The sequence below is a fragment of the Cryptomeria japonica genome, chromosome 10 (assembly GCF_030272615.1).
Source record: "Cryptomeria japonica chromosome 10, Sugi_1.0, whole genome shotgun sequence".
In the NCBI taxonomy this organism is placed as follows: Eukaryota; Viridiplantae; Streptophyta; class Pinopsida; order Cupressales; family Cupressaceae; genus Cryptomeria; species Cryptomeria japonica.
This window is the reverse complement of record NC_081414.1, coordinates 903,369,514-903,391,964: the sequence shown is the minus strand read 5'-3', so window position 1 is coordinate 903,391,964 and position 22,451 is coordinate 903,369,514.

Genomic DNA, 22,451 nt, shown 5'->3' with positions numbered 1-22,451 from the left:
TTGCTACACAAAAACATCAAATTCAAATGGGATGATAAATGTCAACAGGCTTTTCAGATACTCAAAGATTATCTTCTGAATCCACTAGTCTTGATGCCACCAGTTCTAGAATTGTTGGTGTTGGAAATAAGCCACACCTAGACTGATGATAAACTAGTCCAAGAGGGGCCAATAGCTCAATGGTAGAGCACTCCAGCATCGATGGAAGGTCCTAGGTTTGATTCCTAGCTGGTCCATGTCTCAACATGGTATCAGAGCTAGGTCTAGGCTAGGAGCCCCAAGCACATGAGAAGTGTGGCTTAAGGGGGGTGTTGGTGTTGGAAATAAGCCACACCCTGACCGATGATGGACTGGTCCAAGAGGGGCCAGTAGCTTAGTGGTAGAGCACTCCAGCAGAGATGGAAGGTCCTAGGTTCTAGTCCTAGTTGGTCCATGTCTCAACAAGAACAACCCCTATTACTCTACATATCAACTACATCAACAACACTGGGGGCACTCTTAGCACAACAAGATATTGAGGGTAAAGAAAAGGCAGTCTATTACATCAGTCATACTCTGGTAGGCTATGAGCTAAACTACACACCAATTGAGCGTGCATGTCTCGCTGTGGTCTTTTCTTCACAAAATTTATGACACTACATGCTAACTTATAAAACTAAGTTGGTCGCAAGGATCGATCCATTGAAGTACCTTCTCAATAAAGTGATGCTTACTGGTCGACTAGCTAAATGGGTGATGTTCTTGAGTGAATTTGACATTGAATATATGGACAAAAAAGCAATAAAAGGACAATCTATTGTAGATCAGTTAGCAAATGCCCCCATGATAAATGATGCTCCTCTAACTTTAGAGTTTCCAGATGAATCCATCTTGATGGTATCACACATGAAGCCTTGGCAACTATACTTTGACGTCTCATACACACAGCATGGTGCAGGCAGTGACATCCTCTTCATCACACCTCAAGGGGATTCCATTCCAAAATCATATCAATTATCATTTCCTTGCACTACTAACATAGAAAAATACAAGGCATTAACAACTGGATTACAGATTACAGTTCAGTGGAAGATAGAGGAACTTCATGTTTTTAGGGACTCTCAACTAATAATTTGTCAAGCAATTGATGACTACCAAACAAAGGATGAAAAATTAATACCTTACAAAAAAATGGTGGATGACCTAAAGCAATATTTCATGAAGTTAACCTTTGAGCAGATACCAAGAGAGCAGAGTCGAGCCGCATATGCCATGGCTACTATTGCCTCGCTGATTGATCTACCACAGACTGAAACCCGCTATGAGTTCTCGGTGGATAACCTTTTGGTTCCCTCGTATGAGGTCACTCCTAATGAGATAATATGTGTCGTTGCTCCTGATTCCTAGTTATATGGTTTCATTTTCACATACCTTCATAACAACACCCTTCCTCCTGACTTATCCAACAACCAACATTGCACTTTCATTCGCTAATCTTCTCGATACGTCATTTTAGCCAATATCCTATACCATCAAAGTCTAGATGGCACTCTTCTTAGATGTTTAGAAAAGGATGAAGCTCAAATTGTGTTACATGAAGTTCATGAAGGGATATGTGGTCCACATTCTAGTGGTCCTACCTTAGCCAAGAAACTCATCAGGACTGGATATTACTGGCCCAATATGGAAAAAGACTCATATTAGTTTGTCAAGAAATGTAAGCAATGTCAAATTCATGGAGACCTTATCCATGTGCCAGCACAAGAACTTCAACCGATTACGACTCCTTGGCCCTTTTGCTAGTGGGGACTCGATCTCATAAGCAAGATTCACCCTCCTTCTTCCAATGGCCACAAATTTATCATCATTTCTACTGAGTATTTCACAAAATGGATTGAAGTCATTCCTCTTACATAAGTCATTGGAAAATAGATTGCTACATTCATTCTCAACTACATCATTTGTCGGTATGGTATTCCTATTTCCATCATCACCGATAATGGATGTACCTTCAAAAATAAAGATGTTCATGAACTTTGTGATCGCTTCCATATTACCCATCATTTCTTCATGCTCTATTACCCCCAAGGTAATGGTCAAGCTAAGGTGTCTAATAAAACCATTCTTAAAATCCTAAAAAAGATAGTCGATGACGCTAGCCGCAATTGGCATATCCAACTTAATCCCACACTTTGGGCTTATCACACAAGTGTTCACACACCTTTTTCACTTGTCTATGGTGTTGAATCTATCTTGCCTATTGAGGTCGAGTTACCATCTTTACGAGTCTCTTTGCAAAACATTATCAATGATGAAGACTACAGGGTCTCTCGCTTGCAAGAACTAGAACTATTGGATGAACGAAGACAAATTGCTTTTAATAATCTCAAGGCTTATCAACAATGAATGAGTTGCAGTTAAAATCACAAGGTGAAGCCTCACACATTTGAGGTAGGTTACTTAGTTCTAAAACAAAATCCTAAGAATCAGCAAGACAAAGAGAAAAAGGGCAAGTTCAAACCAAATTGGCTTGGTCCTTACATCATTACAGTAGCTTATGGATCTAGTGCATATCAACTTTCAACTCCACTTGGTGAACCTTTGGAGGATCCTATAAACAACATGCACCTTCGCAAGTTTTACACATAGTTCTTCAGAGTATCCTAATTAAAAATAAATAAATTTTTAAACATACAAGAAAATAAAAAAAAATTAAAAATTAAAAAAAGACAAAAAATCATAAACATAAAAAATCGTTAGTTCGTGAAAACCTAGCAAACATGCACCTTCTGACAAAAAAAAAATTGGAAAACAGAAAAACATTTTTGTCCAATGGTGAAAATTGGGTCACCGGTGCCATGTGTAGAGATATTTCTCCTCCTTCCTTCAGGATTCCATTTCATCCTTTGACCTTGAACACATTCACAACCCTTTCTGTCTGTAGCATCCTAAAATTGTGACACTTGCAATTTCGACCGCATTTGGGTCTTCACGATGGCGATGCAACACTGAACCTGAATGGAGACCCCGAAACTTGTTCATGACACCAAAAACTGCATTTTTCAACACCCTGGCCTGATCCTCCTTGCACCCTGCTGTCCCGGGAGGTGGGACCATGGCGCCCAGCGCCCTGGTCCTTCAGGACTAGGGCGCCCAACGCCCTGGTCCCCCAGGACCATGGCGCCCAGCGCCCTGGTCCTTGGCCCTATTTTGGGCCTGGTCTCCTATGGGGCTTCGGGTCTTTAAGTTTGCAAATTGGAAAATAACACTTCCTGGTCGGCCCAAGGTCGGAAAAGTTAGTCTATCAGCCCTAATTGGCAAGTATATAAACTACTTTTTCTCTCCCATTTTGGTGGATGAAAAAGGGGGAAGGAGAAATGTGTACAAGACGCGGAAACGATATTCAAACATTCAAGCATTCAAGCATTCAAACATTCCTTCAAGCAATTGATCATTCTAAGTCTCCATTCAAGGCTAGGTGTTGCATTCAAGACAAGGATTCAACCATTGAAGAGGAGATCACATACTACAACATACAACATACAACATACAACAACATCTATACCTTCGCATATAAGGATACAAACATCCTTATAACAAGGTACTAGTACTTGTTTTACATTACAGTCATTTACATTTACAGCATTTCTCACTTCTTGGTTAATTCCAAAACCAGGGTTTGACCTAAGGGCAAACCCCTAATCCCTAACCCCCCAATCGTCTTCACTTTTCTATGTGTAGGTTGCAGGCACGCGGCTGAAATTGAAGATCTGGAATCCTTGTGCAAAGACGAACAGATCCCCCTTCGTTTCGCGGATTTTTCGGAGGACCGTGTGCACGCCGGGCGCCATCGTCCCGTCAAATTTCACTCAAATTTGCAGAACAGCACCATCTCGACATTTTACTGCTAATTCCAGGTCCGCAGCTGCATATCATATTCCTATCTCAGCTTATAAGTGAATCTTTCCTACTTTCTATGCATTCCTAGTTCAATCATTCTTTCCACCTTTCTTTACAAAAGAGGGTATCCTTGCTATCACAACCCTTGAAACTCATATAGAATCCAATCTTGCATTGCGTGGGATTGGATCTTGTGGGTTTCAACCCCTCTTTTGAATTTAAAGTCTCCCCTAAGTGAAAACCATCAACCCTAGTGACTCTCCCTTCTCTCTCCTCGGAGTTGGGGAGGGGAGAACGACTAGGGTTCGATTTTTCCGCTTTACATTTTGGTGAACCCGACGTGAACATCCTTTCTGATTATTCATAGTTAGATCTGAAAATTGGATTCCTTGATTACATTTCCATGTTTGATCTTTTGCAAAATTTTAGAGGTTAATTGCATAAAAACCCTAAATTTTCTTTTTAAGTAATTAAACTTGTGAAATGTTTAATTGTTAATGCTTGTTTCAGATCTGCCCTTCTATTACAAATTATCAATTCATATTTGTGCGTTAATTTTGAAAATTAAGTGGTTAAGTGTCAAAACCCTAATTTTTGAAACCCTCTTGATTCAACCTTTGTCCGACAATTTCACTGATCAAAACATCTCCAAATCAGCTGTAACTTTGGATTCCGCAATAAAATCATAATATCTTCCATCCTTGAAAATTTGGAAAAAAGTTGCGAGGACCGTGTGCACCCCGAGCGCCATCGTCCCCGACATTTTTTCCAAAATTTCGGGAGCTAGATCTTACTATATTTTTCTGCTAAAATCCAGAATTTTGGCTGATTTTATCAATTTTAACACCTTCAAAATTATAGTCAAAGTTGGTCTAGCGATTGATTGGATTGAGGCTTCTAATCATTCAAAAATTATTGAAATTGAAATTTGTGTCAAAATTGTGTTTCTTACAGTCCTAAATCTGAAAAGTGTGTTGGCATTCATTCAAAATTTCAGTGCTTTATTCAAATTCTTGCAATTTGTGACTTTTGAAATTAAGTGCTTAATTACAACAACTTTGATTTCCGCTTTCAAAATTGAATTTTGCATGAAATTGAGTCAATTGTTAATTTTCAAAACTTGCATTGCTTTCAGCATTCCCTCTAAAATCATAAAATTCAAAGTTTCAGTTTCCCTCTCTTTCAAAATTCAAATTTTGCATTTTTCGATAATCTTGGTAGGGTTCAATTTTAAGATTGCAACTTTAATTTGGCCTATCTACAGATCGTAAAATCACTCAATTTTTTTAGGTTAGCTGTAAAATCATCATAAATTTCATCCCTGCAAATTTTGAAAAAAGTTGCGAGGACCGTGTGCACCCCGAGCGCCACGGTCCCAAACATTTTTTCTGAAATTTCGGGAGATTGTCCTGATTGTATTTAACAGCTTAAATCTAGAAGATTGGCTGGTTTTACTGAAATTTGCTACCTCTAAAATTCAAAATCTTCTCTCTCTCCTTAGTGCATGAGTTTTACAACAATAAGCCCTACTTACACTATTCCTGTTAGACAAAGCCTTAGAATTAAGTCTTTCCAAGGTGTAGTTACCGAAGAGATGGAACCTAATTTGAATGGCCTTTTTAACGAGGACATGGGTAATTCCTCTAATCCTCTTAATGATGAAGAAGCTCTCCATGAGGTTTCTATAGAACAACTTTCAAAATTGGATAACCAATTTGATGATTTTTGACAATGGATGTCTCAAGAATACCCTGATAGTCAAGCTCTTCCTTTAATTGAGGGTCTAAAACGTATGCTTCAAAGTGATAAGAATGGAATTGATATTTTGCGTGGTATTGCACACATTGTGGATTCAAATGTGATGCCTATGAAGAGTTGTGCCGAAACCTTAGGTTATACACAACCTCCTACTCAAGTTAATCATTCTATTCCTTTGACAACTCCTATTGCTAGTATACCTACTTTTACATCAAACATAATAACTACTTCAATACAAGACATTCTGCCTATGATCACCAGTCATGGGGGCAATCCCTCTTCTTCAATAAACCCTCTTCCTTCATTCAATTCAACTTCTTCATTCATTCCTTCAGTGAATGTTCCTCTTATATCTCCACAAATGAACATGACGCAAGGGGGCAATTCATTTAACCATTCCATTCCTCCTTGTAGTGTTCCTCCTATCCAATCATCTCCTATGACTAACTATCATAGTGTCCCACCACCTTACTCTCTACCTTCTTTCAATAACATAACACCTCCATCACAATCTAACACGTCTAATATGAACTCTTCGACTGAAGCGACCATTAACAATCTTGCACAAACTGTCTCTTCTTTACAGCAACAAATTGCCTCTATGAATAAATATAAGTTTAGTGTGCCCACATTTGATGTTGTGAGCCCACTTTCTCTTGATATTGTTTGAGCTATTCCCCCTAAACATGTTGAAATTCCACATTTGGAGCTTTATAATGGTAAGGGTGATCCTCTAACACATGTTAAGACCTTTCAAACAATATGTACTGATTTTGCTTATGACCAAAGGTTCCTTGCAAAACTGTTTACTAGAACATTAAGAGATAAAGCCCTACAATGGTATTGCTCGTTGCCTTCCTATTCTATTACTTCTTTCGAACAACTTGCAAATGCTTTCATTCAACAATTTCAAAACAATATTAGTCCTAAAGTTACTTTGATTGATTTAATGCATTGTAAACAAGGTGTTAAAGAAAAAGTGACTGATTTCATTGGTAGATATAAGCATTTGTATGCTCAAATTTCTTTTCCAGTGCCTGACAATGATATTCAAAGAATCTTTATTTCTAATTTACAAAAAGACATTAGAGAAAAACTCTTGTTTTCTGAGTTTACTTCTTTCCAACAGTTGTGCGCAACTCTTCACAATTATCAACTGACTGTGAGTCAAATGGAACAATCACATCCTATGGCTCCGAGTGATAAGGGTGATAGTAGTCAACAACCATTTGGGAAGTTTAAACCAAATAGAGAGTCCATTAAATTCAATGAAAACATCATCAGGTGCGCCTCCTATTTATAAGTTTTTCAAGAAAGAAAGAAAGTTTACTCCTTTGAATGAATCATTGCATAGTATTATGAATAAGTTATTGGAACAAAATGTGCTTACACTTCCTCCTATAAGGAAAATTGATCCTGCAAAGATTACTTGACCTTATTTTGATAACAAATCTTTTTGTCAATTTCATCGTCAGCCTGGGCATGATACTAAAAAATGTTTTGCTTTAAAGGGTAAAATTCAAGATTTGATTGATAATAATACTATCTCTGTTTCTGGAGTGAATGATAAAGGCAACACATCTATAGCTCCTCCTAACGAAAATCTTCAGATTTTTACTGATCCATTGCCTTCGCATACCTCTAATGCGATTGATACTACTGATTCCTCTGTCTCACCTGATGATCTTGTGTCTATGACTCCGAATGTGATTAACTTTGTGGAGCAGCAGAAAATCCCTAAAGAACCTTCCATCACATTTGATTCCAGTGAAACTATCAGGGCACCTGATGGTCCTTTATATATAGTTGCAAAAGTCAAGAATACACCTTGCCGTGGAGTGCTTATTGATCCTTCTTGTATGGTTAATGTCATTACTGAAGAATTTCTTTTTACTTTGCATTTGAATCAAGTGATTTATGACAAAACAAATGTGGTTGTGAAACTATTTGATGCATTTTCTTCTCCTGCAGTTGGTTCTATTACATTACCTATTGAGGTCCATAACAAATCCCTTGATGTCAACTTTGCTATTATTCCATCATCCGAGCAATTTCATGTGAAGCTAGACTATCCTTGGCTATCTTCCATGAAAGCTATTGCTTCTCCTATTCACAAATGCTTCAAATTTCCCCATAATGGTGAAGTTGTTACTATCAATCATAGTCTCTTTAAACCAGCTGAAAGAGCTTCTAGCGTTCCTATTGATTATTTTTGGCCTAAACAATTTCAACCTCTTCCACCACGGAGTGATCATCTTTTCAAATCTTATCAAAAGTGGAAAAAAGATATGATCCTATCTCTAAGTGAACCTAGAACACCCAAAATTGATATTCCTATCATTCTTGAGAAGGAAGTTCTTCCTTTGAAAGATAAAACTAATGTCTTTCCTCAAAAATATTCCCAACTGATCCCTATGGATGTGACTATGTCTATGTCTAATAAACTTTCTAAAGGTAGACCTATACCTCCTCGTCATGATGGACTTGGTCTCCTTCCTAAACCAAATATTCCTCCTTTATATGGAGCAGTTCCTCCTCCTTCCTCTTATAGAGAGAAGAGACCTTCCTCTTCTCCTATTATTCAACCTAAGAGACCACAACCTAAACACCCAAGTGATAAGGATGAGAACATTCCTCCTCCTCAATCTTCTCAACTTCCTACTAAGACTAGATGAAATCATTCTGCACATGAACGCCAATGAAAGCATCATCTTAGAGCTCGTGCAGCTGCTTCTCAAACTTTGCAATCCCCAAAAACACCTTCAGCTAGTATTATTCCATTTTCTCCTCAACTGAAAATTGAGCCAAAATCTCCTAAACATAAGATGCATGATGGTTTTGATCCTGTGCAAGTTAAAGATCCTATTTTTATAAATCTTGATGATGATATAGCTGAAAATGTTATTCATGATGAAAATATTACTCCTCTTTCTTCTGATAGTGAATATGAATATGTCGATGATGATAACCATTTATCTAACGAATTTTCTAAAGCACTTATCCTAGCTCCTAGACAAGAACAACGTGGCATGGAACATGAACATAGCCCTTGTTTGGATCTTGTGATAGCTCCATCTGATGTGTTGGATGTTCCTCCTCTAGCGTGTTTCCTGCCTTCCCGAAATATTGATCAGCAAGATCGGGGGTGGATGACGTGCTAGACTAGTTTCATTAGCATAGCAGACTCTCTCCTCCTCTCTTGATCTCTTTTGTTACTTCTTCTATGCGTTATTCTCATTCTTCTATTTGTTGTCCTTAGTGTTGTTTACTTGAGGACGATGCAAAGCATTCAGATCTCTTTTGGTCTCTCTCATGTTGACTCAAAAGACACATGTGTTCCCTTCTTCTAAGTGACCTTCCTTGATTGGGGAATGAAGAACAATTATGCATACATACATATGATATACATGAATTATCATACAGCATACTGACCCCAAGGAAAGCGAAGTCACCTCGTGCTTTGTGTTTTGTGTCTATTATCCTTGGGCTTATCTCACACTTGGGGGCTAAATCTTTGTGATAACATGCTCCTTTCCCTTCTCAATTCTTATGTGTATCACTACCTTAAAGCAATCACCCCCGATGAGGCATGTGCGATCGCTTTAACGTAGGGGGCATACACTCCGTTCATATCTCTTCAAGATACTTGAAAATTTCTTGGCGAACTTAGCTTTGCCTTGAAAATTTTTGGTATTTTTCTTGCATTACTCATAGTGAGGGAACCTTACTACTGACAGTCATGGTTCTCCCTTGTGATCTTCCCTTTTACTTTGTCAATCGAAGTCGTAAGATCCTTAGTCCACTGGGGGCTTGGTGTATCTTGCCTCCTTGACGTGGTGAAAGTCTTTCAATGTTGCTTCCTTGTACTTTACCGGAAGTATGGGTGTATGCTTATATTCCCACTAAAGTGGGGGCTAAATGTAGTGTCCTAAAATTGTGACACTTGCAATTTCGACTGCATTTGTGTCTTCATGATGGCGGCGCAACGTTGAACTTGAATGGAGACACCGAAACCTGTTTACGAAGTCAAAAACTACATTTTTCTGCACCTTGGCCTGATCCTCCTTGCACCCTGTTGTCCCAGGAGGTGGGACCATGGCACCCAGTGCCCTGGTCCTTCAGGACCATGGCACCTAGCACCCTGGTCCCTCAAGACCATGGTGCCCAACACCCTAGTCCCTGGCCCTATTTTGGGCCCGGTCTCTTGTTGGGCATCGGGTCTTTAAGTTTGCAATTTGGAAAATAATGTTCCTGGGTCGGCCTAAGGTCGGAAAAATCAGTCTCCTAACCCTAATTGACAAGTATATAAACTACATTTCCTCTCCCAAAATGAGGAGGAAAAACATATGTGTGCAAGACGCAGAAGCGATAGGCAAACATTCAAACATTCAAACATTCAAGCATTCAAGCATCCCTTCAAGCAATTGAGCATTCTAAGTCTCCATTCAAGGCTAGGTGTTGCATTCAAGACAAGGATTCAACCATTTAAGAGGAGATCGCTTACAACATACAACATACAACATCATTACACCTTCACATGTAAGAATACAAACATTCTTACAACAAGGTATCATTACTTGATTACATTACAAACACTTAAATTTACAATATTCTCATTTCTTGGTTAATTCCAAAACCAGGGTTTGACCTGAAGGCAAACCCCTAATCCCTAACCCCCCAATCGTCCTCTCTTTTCTGTGTGTAGGTTGCAGGTATGCGGCTGTAATTGAAGATCTGGAATCCTTGTGCAGAGATGAACAGATCCCCCTTCGTTTCGCGGATTTTTCGGAGGACCGTGTGCACTCCGGGCACCATCGTCCCATTAACTTTCACTCAAATTTGCAGGACAGCATCATGTCGACACTTTACTACTAATTTCAGGTCCGTAGCTTCATCCCGTGTCCCTATCTCTGTATACAAGCGAATATAGTTGCAAAAGTCAAAAATACACCTTGCCGTGGAGTGCTTATTGATCCTTCTTGTATGATTAATTTCATTACTGAAGAATTTCTTTTTACTTTGCAATTGAATCAAGTGATCTATGATGAAACAAATGTGGTTGTGAAACTATTTGATGCATTTTCTTCTCCTGCAATTGGTTCTATTACATTACCTATTGAGGTCCATAACAAATCCCTTGATGTGGACTTTGCTATTATTCCATCATCCGAACAATTTCGTGTGAAGCTAGGCTATCCTTGGCTATCTTCCATGAAAGCTATTGCTTCTCCTATCCACAAGTTTTTGAAATTTCCCCATAATGGTGAAGTTGTTACTGTCAATCATAGTCTCTTTAAACCAGCTGAAAGAACTTCTAGCGTTCCTATTGATTATTTTTGGCCTAAACAATTCCAATCTCTTCCACCGCGAAGTGATCATCTTTTCAAATCTTATCAAAAGTGGAAAAAGGATATGATCCTTTCTCTAAATGAACCTAGAACACCCAAACTTGACATTCCTATCATTCTTGAGAAGGAAGTCCTTCCTTTGAAAGATAAAACTAATGTCTTTCCTCAAGAAGATTCCCAACCTATTCCTATGGATGTGACTATGCCTATATCTAATAAACCTCCTAAGAGTAGACCTATACCTCCTCGTCATGATGGACTTGGTCTCCTTCCTAAACCAAATATTCCTCCCTTATATGGAGCAGTTCCTCCTCCTTCCTCTTATGGAGAGAAGAGACCTTCCTCTTCTCCTATTATTCAACCTAAGAGACCACAACCTAAACACCCAAGTGATAAGGATGAGAACATTCCTCCTCCTCAATCTTCTCAACTTCCTACTAAGACTAGACGAAATCGTTCTGCATGTGAACGCCGATGAAAGCGTCGTCTTAGAGCTCAAGCAGCTACCTCTCAAACTTTGCAATCCCCAAAAACACCTTCAACAAGTATTATTCCATTTTCTCCTCAGCCGACGATTGAGCCGAAATCTCCTAAACATAAGATGCATGATGGTCTTGATCCTGTGCAAGTTAAAGATCCTATTTTTATAAATCTTGATGATGATATAGATGAAAATTTTATTCATGATGAAAATGCTACTTCTCCTGTTCATTCTGATAGTGAATATGAACTTGTTGATATTGATAACCATTTATCTAATGAATTTTCTAAAGCACTTATCCTAGCTCCTAGACAGGAACACCGTGGCTTGGGATATGAACATAGCCCTTGTTTGGATCTTGTGATAGTTCCATCTGGTGTGTTGGATGTTCCTCCTCTAGCGTGTTCCCTACCTTCCCGAAACATTGATCAGCAAGATCGGGGGGTAGATGACGTGCTAGACTAGTTTCATTAGCATAGCAGATTCTCTCCTCCTTTATTTCTTTTGTTACTTCTTCTATATGTTATTCTCATTCTTCTATTTGTTGTCCTTAGTGTTGTCTACTTGAGGACGATGCAAAACATTGAGATCTCTTTTGGTCTTTCTCATGTTGACTCAAAAGACACATGTGTTCCCTTCTTCTAGGTGACCTTCCTTGATTGGGGAATGAAGAACAATTATGCATACATACATATGATATACATGAATTATCATACAGCATACTGACCCCGAGGAGAGCGAAGTCACCTTGTGCTTTGTGTTTTGTGCCTATTATCCTTGGGCTTATCTCACACTTGGGGGCTAAATCCTTGTGATAACGTGCTCCTTTCTCATTTCTTATATGTATCACTACCTTAAATCAATCACCCCCGGTGAGGTGTGTGCGATTGCTTTAATGTAGGGGGGCATACATCCCGTTCATATCTTTTCAAGATACTTGAAAATTTCTTGGCAAATTTAACCTTGCCTTGAAAATTTTTGATATCTTTCTTGCATGACTCATAGTGAGGGAACCTTACTACTGACAGTCATGGTTCTCCCTCGTGATCTTCCCTTTTACTTTGTCAATCGAAGTTGTAAGATCCTTAGTCCACTGGGGGCTTGGTGTATCTTGCCTCCTTGACGTGGTGAAAGTTTTTCAATGTTGTTTCCTTGTACTTTACCAGAAGTATGAGCGTACGCTTATACTCTCGCTAAAGTGGGGGCTAAATGTAGTGTCCTAAAATTGTGACACTTGCAATTTCGACCGCATTTGGGTCTTCATGATGGCGATGCAACACTGAACCTGAATGGAGACACCGAAACTTGTTCATGACACCAAAAACTGCATTTTTCAGCACCCTGGCCTGATCCTCCTTGCACCCTGTTGTCCCGGGAGGTGGGACCATGGCGCCCAGCACCCTGGTCCCTGGCCCTATTTTGGGCCCGGTCTCCTATGGGGCTTCGGGTCTTTAAGTTTGCAAATTGGAAAATAACACTTCCTGGTAGGCCCAAGGTCGGAAAAGTCAGTCTATCAGCCCTAATTGACAAGTATATAAACTACTTTTTCTCTCCCACTTTGGTGGATGAAAAAGGGGGAAGGAGAGATGTGTACAAGACGCGGAAACGATATTCAAACATTCAAGCATTCAAGCATTCAAACATTCCTTCAAGCAATTGATCATTCTAAGTCTCCATTCAAGGCTAGGTGTTGCATTCAAGACAAGGATTCAACCATTGAAGAGGAGATCACATACTACAACATACAACATACAACATACAACAACATCTATACCTTCGCATATAAGGATACAAACATCCTTATAACAAGGTACTAGTACTTGTTTTACATTACAGTCATTTACATTTACAGCATTTCTCACTTCTTGGTTAATTCCAAAACTGGGGTTTGACCTAAGGGCAAACCCCTAATCCCTAACCCCCCAATCATCTTCGCTTTTCTGTGTGTAGGTTGCAAGTACACGGCTGAAATTGAAGATCTGGAATCCTTGTGCAGAGATGAACAGATCCCCCTTCGTTTCACGGATTTTTCAGAGGACCGTGTGCACGCCGGGCGCCATCGTCCCGTCAACTTTCGCTCAAATTTGCAGAACAGCACCGTCTCGACATTTTACTACTAATTCCAGGTCCGCAGCTACATATCATATTCCTATCTCAGCTTATAAGTGAATCTTTCCTACTTTCTATGCATTCCTAGTTCAATCATTCTTTCCACCTTTCTTTACAAAAGAGGGTATCCTTGCTATCACAACCCTTGAAACTCATATAGAATCCAATCTTGCATTGCGTGGGATTGGATCTTGTGGGTTTCAACCCCTTTTTTGAATGTAAAGTCTCCCCTAAGTGAAAACCATCAACCCTAGTGACTCTCCCTTCTCTCTCCTCGGAGTTGGGGAGGGGAGAATGACTAGGGTTCGATTTTTCCGCTTTACACTGTCCATAATAAATCAGCTCCTATCTGTGGCTAAGACAAATCCTATGTCTACTGATAGATGTGGAACTGAGAGCATCACATGTTTTGAGGAGTTCAATTTCTGCCAATTTTCTTCAGTCTATCTGTGCGCAATCCACAATAAAGAAACACTTTCATCACCAGTCCGCAATAAAGTTTCATCTTCTCTGTAATAAAGTATCAGTTTCATGGATTCATTCAGTTTCAGATGAGACACAGCAGCAACAATGGGCTTCAATAAATGAAATCTTTCAAAAGACTCAAACAACATTATGGTTCAGTGCTATCTATCCTTTTGTGAAAGTAAACATTGTGACCACAATCAAATAGACTTATACAAGTGGTAAGAGACACTAAACTTGAGGACTATAGTGGATGTTGGTGTCGAGTCTTGGTTTTCTTTTGATTTTATCTTTCTGGTGACATGTCTTTTAGCTTTTTGAGGATGTCTTTGACTAGAGATTTTATCTCCGGGATGTCTTTGACTATAAAGGCGAGGATGAGGTATTGTCACCTATTTTCTTTGTTGTTTGTGGATTGTCTCTTAGTAATGCTATGACTTGTCCAAGGATATGAGGACACTATGAGTCTAGTGTGAACTGGGGCACTCCTTGTCTGTCTGATCTACATGCAAATGGGTACAATGACTTTCTAGATCGAACCTATGTCTAGATTGTCATAACCTATTTGCCATAATAAATCTCAATGATGATAACGCACAAGAAGCTCTTTCACTTTCATATCTTTTATCTTTCATCCCCCTTTCTTGATTGACCTACATTGTCCTTCTTGAGTTCATGTATCCTTCTATCACATGACTGAGTATAATGACACGCCAAAAATATTTGTATTTCATGTAGTTTGCACCTGCATTACCACGTATTATCATTTCATACATATAGATATCACAATTGCGTCACATCCTTCACACAACACATGTTAGCACATTTTACATTCTTATTATGTAAATAGTTATTTACATTATTGTATTCATCTGTATTTCATACATTCACATTGGCATAACATATTAAAAACATAAAAGAACAAAAATTTTGCATTTCCTCATGTACATATTTGCATCCATATCATAAGCATCACATTGAAAAATTGCATAGGTACACATGCATATAACTGCCACAAAGATGAATCATCTCACATATATTAAAATCATAAGTATCATGATACAATGATGTCAAGATATATATGGCTATAATCACTCGAAGCTGTCATCATACAAAATGGTACAAAACTGATACATAGGGAGCCCTCTAAGGCTATGATGAACTCCCTCCCTCAGGGTCGGCTGGCCTCGACGAAGTCTGGGCCCTAGAAGGACTACCCTAGGATCATCTCTCTTGCCCCTTCTCCCTCTATCTAGTGGTGGTGGAGGACCCTTGACCCTACCACTAGATGCTTGTCTCTTATCTCTTCCTCCAGTGGTTGTCATAGTATGTGATGGTCTCTGGAAGCTCCTAGTCGGCTGATCTAGTGGTACCACTCCATAGTATAGGTCTCTCTAGTAGGCTATCTCCTCCCCTGCCCATAGAACATAAGTGTATCCTACCCTTGTGTCCTCTGCTACCTACCTCCCTGCCCTCAGTGTTATCTCAGCCTCTATATAGCGCTGAATAGCCTGATCCATCTCCCGCTCGGTGTCCCTCAGCTATCTCCCTCTCCAGATCCAGGATCTCATTTTCTTGTCTATGGTAGATCTCCCTCAAGGATAGTAACTCATCCTCCTCATCTCCCCCTCACCCTATCCCTATGGCTACTCCAACCCCTGTCCCCATCCTTGTCCCTATGTAGGAGCTTGTACCTGTCTAGGAACCTGTGCTGCTGGCACCTGTAAAGGCAAGCCACCTCTTCCCCTCACTATGTGAACCTGCTGAGCCTATCTCTCCTCTCTGCCCTCTCTCCTCAGAGCCACTCTCTCCTCTACCACTACGCCCAGCCTCCACCGTCGACCTCTACCTCCACCATCTCCACTATCATCTCCATCACCTCCACCGTCAGCCATGGAAATGGATGCTCTCCCCAATATGCAGTGTACTCTACATCCATGCCTGCATCCTCTATATCTTCCCATATATCCCAAGGAAGGGGAACCATCTCTACCATCTATGTCACAGCCTGATCATAAGAAAGCAATGGCCCCAAATTCACCTGATCCCTTACTATCTGTGCATACATCCTTGACCCCCATGGCATCCGTTGTATCTCGTCGAATTGCCTGCCCACCCTATCTACCAACTACCTCTCAATAACATACGGTGTCTGACCAATCAGATACCTGCTCCAAAATACATACGGCAACTCCACTACATCATCCTCCCACTCCTCACAGTCTAAGTAAGGCCTCCATATCACACTGTCTATCTCATCGATAACCCTGTGCTAGTACTCTAGTCTCCCAATCCATGGCTATGGCATAATCATATCATCCAGATGTACATAACTGCACCCATGTCCCCTACCTTTAAAATGTATCAGACGTGTAACCGATAGGTGCTCATATGCCCATACTTGCAATAGTGTCACTCCGCAACCCAATCCTATTGATCTGTGATATACAAACTAATGCAGCTCATAATACATGTGTGCCAGAAGACACGACCCCCATGCAAACCTGGTGTGCTTAGTCACCAATGTCTCTAGTGTCCTCCCCCATCCCAAAGCCAACCCTCATGTCGCTCTATTCGGACAGAAGAATCCACTGATCACTCCTGCCAGCACCACTGGTAGCGCCAATCCTATCTATGTCATGGTGTCCCATGCCACATGTCCAGCCCTCATCTCTAGTCCTGGATCCTGAAACACTCATCTCAGTGCGTCCCTGTCTCCATCTCGATCGTAAGGAACCAACTCCCCATCGATCAGTATCCTCAGTATCATATACACATCCTCCAAGGTGACTATCATCTCACCCATCGGCAAATGGAATGTGCATGTCTCTGAGTACCATCTTTTAGCTAAAGTAGTCAGCAAACCCATGTTCGCCCAAAACTTAGGCACATACAAAATATATCTTAAGCCCATAGCCTGAATTGTTGCTCTATCCTCGAGTGTTAGCTCTGGTCGTAAACTTTGAGTCAAAGGGAATCTCTCTCATTACTCCAACATAAGTAGGTCCTCATGTAGTCAAGCAAATCAATCATGTCAATCCTAGTGGTACTCTTTGTTCATCACAAATTGTTATTTTTTATCCTAGTGTTACTCCCTATTCATCACAAAGTATTGCTTTCTATCCTAGTGGTATTCCTTATTCATCACAAAGTGCTGCACTTTTTAGTACTCCATGTTCATCACAAAGTACTACTTCCTATTCTAGTGGCATTCCCTATTCATCACAAAGTGCTTCTTTCTATCCTAGTGGCATTCCCTATTCATCACAAAGTGCTGCTTTGATCCTATCTTTCGGGCACTTGCTTGAGTGTATCCTCTTGAGTAGCTTATCCAATTGGCAATGTATGCTCTATCATAGAATTATCAATTTCATCCTTATCCAATTGGCAATGTATGTTCTATCATAGAATTGTCAATTTATTTGGTACTCCATGTTCATCACAAAGTGCCTCGATCTATCCAATCCTAAGGCCTCTGCTTGAGTGTATCCTCTTGAGTAGTTTCCTAATTGGCAATGTATGTTCTATCACAGAATTGTCAATCCTAGCCCTATATACTATTCTAGTCTTCCCCAGAGGACCTTCTTGAGTGTATCCTCTCAGCAGCTTATCCAATTGACAGCGTATGTATCATAGAACTGTCGATTCGACCTTGAAGACATAAACATGCATTCATGACACAAATGCACTAACATAATTCACAAACATGCATGTCCTACATAAACGTGCCTGAAATGCACAGACATGCTCGCATTGAACACAAATGCTAGTGAAATCATAGACGGACCTCGCACAAACACAAACGTGCCTATCCTACCCAGACGCACCTCGCACCAACGCAGATGCACCTTAGCATTTTTTACCCTTCTTGACATTTTTCTAAGACCTACCTAATGCACATTTATTGCACCACCTAGCATGCATTTATGACAATAATTAATGCGACAAAGTATAAGGAGGTTTTGTGGTACTTACCGGCTCTTCTGCATCTGTTGGCCTCTGAAATCGGCAAACACGATCAAATATGTGCACCAATACCATCGCTGCTGACTATTGACTTCTCTCTGCTCTCTCTGCTCTCTGATCTCTTCAATGTGTGGATGAAAATGAGGATGTTTCCCCTTATAGTCTATCTTATAGACTACCCTATCCCTAGTCTCCCAAGTCAGACTTCTTTATCCCATGACTCTGTCACTCTATCCTATCTGATCAGTCCATTCTACCCTTTCTTTCTTATCAAGATATTATCTACGATCTTTCCAGACATTTTCATCCAATCTCTCGAGGGGGCATATCATTCCCATCTTGGGGCAACTTTGTATTAGTTCATCTTATCTTCTTTGAAACAACGCGACAAGCTACATTGTCTCAAACAAGAGTAAAATGTAGACACCTAAAATTGTCCTATCTAATTAAATAAATATTTTTATTTATTTAATTATTTTAAGCCTAATTCTTCTATTAATTAAATAAATAAATATTTATTTAATTAATTCATTTATCCTCTTCTAGCCTTATTTCTCATTTAAATAAATACCTTTATTTATTTAAATTGCCCTTTTCATGAATTAAATAAATACTTATATTTATTTAATTGATCCCACTTCTTCTATTAATTAAATCAATCTTTATCTATTTAATTAATTCATTAGCCTTTTCCACCTATGACACTGTTACGATTAATGACAGTCCCAAAGACAATAAGAGGGGGGGTGAATCAGTGTCTAACCGGTTACTATAACATTTAAACTTATTAAGAACTTTGCATCCCAAAACAGTGTACCGATAAATAAGAATTAATGCAGCAAATAAGAATAACAGAGACAGTATAGAGAACACACCATAACACAAGATATTTAACGACGAAACTCAGTGTGGGAAAAACCTCGATGGGATTTGTGACCCACAATATTCACTCACTGGCCAATGAATAAATAATACTTACAATGAGGGGCCTCCACATGTAGGAAGGACAACTACCTAGAGCTCACTGCTCAATAAGAGTCACACTGACTACAAAAATGGATTACTAAAATCCAATACAATGTACTGCTTCAGATCAGCGTCAGCTATGCTAGGTTCAGTACCGTTTTAAGCTCAGTTTATAACCAAAACCTTATACAAAATTTGCCTTATGCATTCACATATAACATCCTTTCTTTTTCTTATTTTCTACATTCTCTCATACATTTGACTTACAAGATCTCATACATATATGAGTCTTTTACAATGTATGATGTCGGATTTTACAAAAGATAGTTACATTAAAATACAATAAACAAAAGTTTATTCCATGTCGACTGGGGTGTCGGTATGTATTGTTGCCGCTGTCAGTGAACTGTTTGTCGGTGTATGTAGAAGTCTATTGTCGGGGCTAGTAACTGTCGGTGGCTTATCAGATGAATGTTAGTTGGTTTCCAGATGGTTGCCATCAATAAAAACATCAACTATTCTCATAAGAGTGTAGAATGCCAACAATCTCCCTCTTTGGCATTGATGGCAACACTCATGAGAAAAATCAAAAACTGTTCCAAAAACTGAAGTCCAAAAAAGTTTACAAAAATATGTGCTCCCCTTGAGCAAATGATATTCTCTAAATAAGTATTTTTCTCTCCACTACTCCCCCTTTGAAATCAATGACAAAGGTTGTCAAAAATAGTCAAATGAGTGCAAAAATTTCACCTCAAAGTTTGTAACTGGTTGGTTACAATCTGAAAGATGCCTACCAAAACCAAATTTAGACTCTGCATGAATCTTTTGCTATCGGTCAGGGTTGCCTCAGTTTGTTTGATCGTGTCGATGAGATAGTGCATGTGTTCTTTTGGTGATCGCTCTCCTTGAAGTAATGCCATAAATATTTCATTTCTCAGAGAGATAAGATTGTCCAGCTTAGGACCAAGTTTATATTTAAGTTCTTGGGCATTAGACTTAATCCTTGCCTTCTCTTTCATAAGTTTCTCCAATTTTTCCTCAAAACCTGCTATTTCTTGCTCAATAACTGATATAGGTTCAGATGAACCAGTTATGTTATCAGCTATGTCATCTATTTCTTTTTGTACTTTTCTGATCTCCTTTTCTAAGTCCTCTGTCAAAAGATGGGGTTTGCATGTTTCCCTGTAAAACTCCTTGTATTCCAAAATTGTAGTGTTTAGTGTCGGTAATAGTGTATTCATGTGTTCTGTGCACTTCTTTATTGTGTTTTCAAATAATTTGTCCTTTTCCTTTTCAACTTTCTCCCTGAAAGTGTCCTCATTCACCTTGTCAATGGTTATTACATTATCAGTAATAAATTTTGAGTGTGTGTCCAATTTTCCTATAGAATACTTGATGTGATCAGTGTTACAATTTGGTGCAATCAACTTTAGAACTGGTAAAGTGTTATCAATTGCCTTGTAGGCCAATGCATTGCAGTCTGTTATCTTCTTGATTGAATCTAATAGTACTTTAGTAATATTTGTAGGTCTGAATTCACTTGTTGAAGTTCTTGATGTCTGACCAATTACCTTTATTACCTCTGTGCTTCCAACATTAGTAACCATTTTCTTTGTGTTTACCTCTGGTGGATTAGTCTGAGTTTGCATTTCAACCTATAAAGGTTTGTCTGATTATTTGGGTGTCTCAGTGATTGTCGGTTTCTCTGCCTCAGTATGTACCTCTTCCTCTGTAGGTTTCTCAGTAAGTTCTATCGGTATCTCAGTCTCCGATGGCCTTGTGTCAGCATCTTTTCCTTCAGTAGGTTTCTTGTATCTGATGGTTGCTCTGTTGGGTTGGGATCTCAACCTCAACAATCTCTATCGGTTTCTCAGCTATGTTGCCACTGTCAACATTACCATTCTTAACCTCTGTACTATCCTTATCCACAACAATATTTACTACCTAAGTATCCACATTCATGGTAAAAAGTATCTCAGATTCAAGATTTGTATCATCATGTGTGATACCTTTAGTGTCAATGATCGATGTATCATCTATGTGTACTGGTGCAGTATCCAAAGGTGGTGGCAGTATATTATCAGTAATCTTGATGTTCGAAATTCCACCAATCTTTCCTTTGCCCTTATCCTTATCCTTCTGATATACTTTGAATGTCTTCTTTGGTCGGTTCCTTTCCTCTTGTTTTTCTTTTTCCACAAAAAATATATCCCAGTTATCAGCAGTCTCTTCTGCAATCTCATTTACTCTTCCTGCCATTAAACTTACTTGTCGGTGCCCACTGGCAACAATGGATCTATTAGCCTCACAAATCAATTCATCAATTTCCTCTTTTGAATTCACAGGATAAATAGCTAGAATTTTTTCAACTTTTAGTTTCTTATTTAATTCCATCACTGCTATCCTTTTTTCATCCAATCTTCTATACAGTTCATTTGGTAAATCGTCCACAACTTCAATTAAGACTTTCTTATATATGTCCAACTGTAAAATAATACTTTTCTCAATGCTTTCCTTGTCAGAATCATTAAATTAATTATACAGTTTACTCACATTAGCCAAATTTTCATCATCAGTTATTTCATTCAACATATTATCCAATGAAGGAGTCACCGGTTTTTGTTTCTTCTTAGGAGATAGTTTCTTGGCTGGTTCCCTTACTACCTATTGTTTCTTCCTTAAGGTACTTGTTCTCTTAGGTGAAGGAGAGGGTACTAGTGAAGGTTTTCTTTTACTCCTTTCAACTCTCTTAAACTCTGTTGCCTTGTCACTGTCAGTTCTGGAAGATGTGCCAACTGGTGAAATGTGTGCCTTCGGTTGCAGTCCTTCAAGATCACTAGCCGATATGCCACTGATGTTCATTATATTATCCTTGATTTCCTTTACTTTCTTAGAAGCATCTCTGATAAATTTTTCTCTTTTCTTCCTTTGCTTCAATTTTTTTTAGATCACTTTCAATAGTTTCAGCACTGCCAAAAACTTGTTCTGATGGTTCTCTAGGTGCATCTAGTAATGCTTTAGCATATGTCTCAAGAATGTAAAGATCTACAACATATCCCATTTATGTCACCCATACATTCTGAGGGAGTACAACTTCCATCCATGTCTCATCCTTTTTGATAACAAAACAAATGTCTTTGTCATATTTGTCTACTATACTCTATGGTAATATTTCTCTAGTTTTCATTTTAGCCTAGAAAGTTTTAAAGTATTCAATTATGTTGTTGTCCTTTGCAATTCCCATGCCAGTGAAAGCTTTCTGTATTTATTTTCCTACCAGTATATCATAACCAAAGTCTTTGGGTCCTGTACCGAGAACCTCCTTAGTGAAACACAACATTAAACATACCAAAAGGTTTCCAAAGCGGAATGTGCCTTTCTTGTCACCTTTGATCTTTTTTAGGTTGTCAATAAGTTCATCTTTCGACCATTCGCATACATCAATCATTGCATTATTGTTAACCATCTCATAAGCACTG